Source organism: Prinia subflava, chromosome 1, assembly GCF_021018805.1.
Source record: "Prinia subflava isolate CZ2003 ecotype Zambia chromosome 1, Cam_Psub_1.2, whole genome shotgun sequence".
NCBI classification, from domain to species: Eukaryota; Metazoa; Chordata; class Aves; order Passeriformes; family Cisticolidae; genus Prinia; species Prinia subflava.
In genome coordinates, this window is record NC_086247.1 from 90,268,165 (window position 1) to 90,274,164 (window position 6,000).

The following is a 6,000-nucleotide window of genomic DNA, read 5'->3' on the forward strand; positions in this document are numbered from 1 at the left end:
TCATGTATAGAGATGTAGCATGAAGTGTAGGGAACCTTGATGAAGTCTGTTGCTGACATTTAAATAAATTAATGATGTACTCTGTGTACAAACAAGAGAAGCTGATGTTTCAGCAGTGATGGGCCTGATTAGTTTTTAATTATGATGAAGCCAGCACTTTAATAGTTTGTGTTAAGCTTTTTAAACCATATTTTCAATAAGCCTGTTCATGTTGCAGCATAATGCTTTTACTAGCATGTTCAGCTATATGAAGGTATGTAGATACTGGTTAAATTTAAATTGTTTATCAAAAACATGCTCGTGGACTGTCCCACCAACAGGCTTCATTCAGGCAGCAAATGTGACCCTTTGCACCTACACAACTGCTTCCTTCACAAATAAACCACAAATCTGAAGAAGGACAGGAAATCTCATGGACATGCCACAAAATGTCTAGCAGCTTAATACACACGAGCTGAGAACTGCCTCTGGCTCAGTTAATCTAGACACAGCCAGTGCCATTTTCCTGTCTGCTGCACTTGCAATGAAGGGTAGTTTCTGTCCTCCAGTGATGGTAGCTGTGAGGCAACTGCTATTTTATGAGAGCAATTGATAAAATGTATTAAGAGAGCAATTTTAACACGGATACATTACTGTTATACTTTTTTTTATTTATTGCCTTTATAGATCTTGATATTGACAGGCTGAAAAAGAGTGGATACTTTTTATGTTTAGAAAACCCCATCTATTTCCATATAGCAAAGGGAAAACAGAAATGTTAACTCTGTCTGGTAGATTCAAGAAACTCATTGAAATTCATATTATTTTACAATGCTGTGGTGTTAGGAAAGCATTAGTCTTGACTAAGACTGCAGAGAATCGATTCCCATGTCATTTCTAATTGACTATTAAAATGCAGATAATTTGTCTGAGTTGGTGAAGTAATCTCAAGAGCTCAAAGGGAAGATGTTAGGCCAAATAAGGGTACAGGTATTAAGTTGCTCAAAAGGCAACAAAATTATAATCTTCTTTTATTTATTTCTCTTGCCTCTAAAGTGTTGCTTTTAGCCCTAAAAGCTGGTACAGACAGAAATAAATTAGATGGTCTATCATTAATCAGAGAATCAGGGAATCATAGAATGGTTTGGGCTGGAAGGGACCTTAAAGACCATCTTGTTCCAACCCTCCTGCAATGAACAGGAACACCTTCCACCAGACTGAATTGCTCAGAGCCGCATCCAGCCTGGCCTTGAACATTTCCAGGGATGGGGCATCCAAAGCTTCTCTGGGCAACCTGTTCCAGTGCTTCACCACCCTCACAGTAAAGAATTTGTTCCTGATACCTAATCTAAATCTCTCCTCTTTTAGTTTAAAAACATTTCCCCTTGTTCTAACACCACCTGCCTGTGTAAAAAGTCACTCTCCCTATTTTGTATAAGGCCTCTTAAGTACTGAAAGGCTGCAATGTGGAGAGGCTCCCCAGAGCCTTCTTCTCCAGGCTGAACAACCTCAGCTGTCATAGCCTGACAGAAAATATTAATAAACCATTTGTGCTTATTTGTAATAAACTGCTTTATTAAAGTGATAATGTGGAATTTTAGTGTTATATTTCTATATTATAGCAAATAAAGGTTCTGCAATAAGAAAATTGCCAATTTACCTTCCTGTCTTCCTGACCTGGAGGTAGGTCAGAAATAATTTTTTTCTCTTACTTGACAGAAAAAGTCACAAAATTGTTCCCATACCCCAAAAATACACCTAAAACCCCACATTAAGAGACTGTGACAGGACAGAGGCATGTTACACTTTAATCACACATGTGATTCACTTTAAATAAAAAAGGTATTTATGCTTTGAACATACAGGGTTTTGCAGCACAACATTCATGAATACTGATATAAGTTAAGGATAAGTGTCATTCTTGGAGGCCACTCCCACAGGGGATTTTGGTTAGAATCTGACAAAAAATGTATTTTGTATTTTGTAGGTAGTGAAATGTCCCCCTAATTTAAAGGCTATGTTAAAACATGCCACGTTTGAAATCAAGATCTTGTGTTTTATCCATCTGAGGAACAGATAATTGGGGTTTTTTTACAAAATTCAAAAGTGACAAGAACTATGAAACCTGACTTTCTAAGGATGTCTCTTGTGACTGGATTTGCTGCCACCTCAGACAGGCTCAGTTCCAGCTGATAGTCTTCCCAGCTGAGGTGCCTCCAACATAGAGATGGTCTCATATAGACTCCCCTGTGCCTCATAAGAGTAGAGTTCCTGTTACAGTGGGCATTCCTTTTACAAGGCTGCTCAAAGTGCCTCTTGTCTGCCTGCTGGAAACTGTGCAGAGCATAATGCCTTTGAGACAAGTACCGCCTCCAAATTTTTAATCATTCAGACAATTTCTGCTAAAGTCAGTAGGCTCAGATCAGACAAACACTGAGAGGGACACTGTGTAAGTTTTGTTATCTTCTGAAACTAGTTATAAAGGAGCTGCCATGCCCCAGTAGGGTTCTGACAGGACAGACCCAGTTACATGTTCCTCTGATCAGCTGCAGCACACCTCTCACTGGTTCCTGACAGACACACTACAGCAATGCCATGAAACGGTTAATTACAGAAGGTTCAAGGCAAAAAAACCAAACCAAACCAAACCAAACCAAACCAAACCAAACCAACAACAACAACAACAACAACAACAACAACAACAACAACAACAACAACAACAACAACAACAACAACAACAAACCCACAAAAAACCCACAAAAAAAACACAAAAAAAAAAGAAAAAAAGAAAAGGAAAAAAGTACCTTTACTTCTCTTTAGCACCATGCCCCTTTCCCCTGTCTCTAGCAGCGGAAGTGTACATTGCTGGCTCACACTCAGTCCCACTCTCAAACCCTGCGGGAGTAAACACTGGTGTTTTAAATGCTGTTATCTCCTTCTGTTCTTTCCCAGCTCACCATGTTACCTACCCAGCCAAAAGAAGGATCCCTTTACTTCCTGTTCTACATACGTAGCATTTAAAATGTATTAACTTGACTGGCTGCAGATTGCAGCACATTTAGTACATGAAGAGAATTGTACCCATGCAAGCAAATCACAAATGTGGTGACAGATACTTTTTAAGGGAACCATGTAAGAGTGTGTCAAAGTATTCTTCTCTTACAGTGCATTAAAAGAAATCCTAGCTTGGAGCTGCTGAGAAAATAATTTATCCTGATTTTTTTTAAAGCCTGATTCAGTCCTCTTAACATAATTTCCTGAGCTTTGAACTCATTGAGTCTTCTAATAGTGTCCTTAAATGAGAGAAGTAGGTAATTTTCTCTCTCACTGCCTTTAGGAGATCATCAATCATGCATTACTCATAAGTGTTAGCATTGCACCATTCTGACTTTTTTTTCTTCTAAAGAAGCCTAATCATGCATGGAGAAAGTGCTGTAGTGTAAAAGTTTCCATTTATAAATTGCACAGTCTTTGTGCAGAATTGCTGTACCACCTACAAGGCAATTTTAGTGTAAAACCTGACAATGATTCAAATCTCTACCTATAATACATTTTTATAACCTTTCCATCACCTGCTGCCACAACACATTTCTATAACAAGCAAATTCCATGGATATTATCATGACAGATTTATAAATGAATTGTGCTGTGATAGTGTCACAGAAGATGTGCTTATTAAGCCAAGGGGTGATGCAAGTATTGAGCTATATGAAAAGCCAAGCCTCTTCTATTTAAATCCCAAGAAACAGGCTCCAAGATATTAAGAACTGGTTTGACTGAGCATTTGCATATTCAGTTAATTTCAGTATTAAAACACTGTCAAATTATATACTAGTCCTTCCATTTGAAAAGGGGATTACATCACGTGAAATGTGATGGTCTTTGTCTAAGTCCTCAGCTGACTGTCCCTACATTACAGAAATCAATATTTACTTTTCCAAAAAGAATTGTAATTGACAGTAGGTGATTAGGAGAAATTGTCTGAATTCTAACTGTATCCAGGGGCAGTAAATGTCCAGGAGGAAAGCATGAAATGATTTCTGAATCTCACTGTTCATTGAAAATGAAAAGCCTTTTCATATTAGACATTAGTTATTTCAGGAGAATAAATAAGAGCTGGAACAAAATATCCCTGGTGCATTCCTCCTTACTTACAAAGTTCTGTTTCCTGGATATACCACTGCACAGCGAGAGATAACATCTCACCATTCCAAGGCCCCACAGCACAATGTTCCTGGTTCAGGACCACACTCCCGAGGAATTCCCACTTTCCTCTTCCATTACCTCCACGTACCTTTCCACTCAAACAACACCCTCCGAGCTCCATTCACTCCTGCAATACCAATTCCTAAATGGCCTTACATGAACCCTTGCTGTAGGCAGATGCATGCCCATCTTTTGCCAGGGGGGATATTCCTGTTTCAAAAGATGCTTATTTGTTTCCAAATACTTGTGGAAAAGGAACACATCTTTTCCCACTGTAGTTTCATTACGCTTTAAACCAGTCTTTCATGGGGTATATATAGCAGCAGCAGCAGCAGGGAGCAGCCTACACTTGAGGCTAGCACTCTCACAGAATTACTGTGCAAATACGACTTAGTGCTTTCTCCTCTTTCATCCAAGACTTGAGTAACTGGCACTGCCTCAGCCTGTCAAAAGACTGCTCTGTAAATTCATTCTGTGCAAAAAAAGGAAAATATAAGTAAAATGCACATGTTCACCGAGTCTGTTTTTTAACCTTTTGAACTCTAGAGAAGCTTTTTAAAGCAATCAGCTCTGAGTGCAAATGATACCCTGCTGCTGCTTATCCTCCTTTCCCAAGAAACCCATTTGCAAAGTATTATTTGTTTATTTCTCTCAGGATAGAAATAAGCACTGAACATGGGAATGTTAATACACTTCATGATGATAAACCAGGGGTTTAAATGAGCACAAAAACTTGCTGAGGCAAAGCAAATGATTTTAAAGCTCTAACAGGATTCCTTGCATGAATTTGAAACATATGCACATAAAGCACTGACCCAGGACATTGTCACTGCCGTTTCTATTACCATTATGACTTTGCAAGTTGTATCATATTAATGAGCATTCACTGCAGTGCTTTACCTATTGTGAGAGTTGCTGTACCTTTGACATCCCCCCTTTTTCTGAGAACCATCTCCTATTAAATATAAAAGTGCTGTGAGATGAGGTAATACCACACATAATAGAAAAGGCCCAGAGGAAAAGATCTGCATATTGACAAGACAGTCCATCATAACCCAGAGACACCTGTGCTGCCTGAATGACAGTAGCACTCTAGCATGGGCCACGTGTGGCACCTCCCCAGGCAAAGAAGTGACACTGAATTACCCTTGCCAGCGTTGCATAAGAGGACTCACCTCAGGGAGAAGGAAAACAAGAGAAGTAAAGAGACATTAAATATAAGCACGCAGGTATTTGGTGTTCTTTCCCTTTACAGCCACCCACCCAAATATGTACATGGAGAGCACACACAAAGATCTTCCTGCTTGTAGAAGAGATGGAGAAGATATACTGGTCACTGCACCAGGCTAACGCTATGGAAGCACTCAGCCTGACAAGAGAGGAAGGTAGAGGAGAGCCAGCAAAGAAGTTTCATTTCTGTAAACACATGCCACAAAATTGCATCTACACAAGAGTAAACCTCAGTTAAAGATCAGATGACAAACTACTGCAGCAGGTTTGTCTTCCTACTTAAATCTTGCCAATTCACCTTAATTCCTGGGGTCCCTGAGGACAGTACAACTTCCATGACTCTATTTTTTCCCATCCCAGAGGCATATATCATGCAAAGCGGTATGCATGAACAGTCTGAAGTGGGCTGTGCTTTCAGCTGCACAGGTCTTTTTATCTCCTGCAGTGTTGTCAATCTCCCATAGGATGGCTGATAACACTGGCACTATTAATGCAGTATCTTGCCCAAATATGTGTCACTTCTAACTGAAAGAATAAGTTAGAGAAATGTCCTGGAAATATTACTGTATCTATGCAGAGACTCAT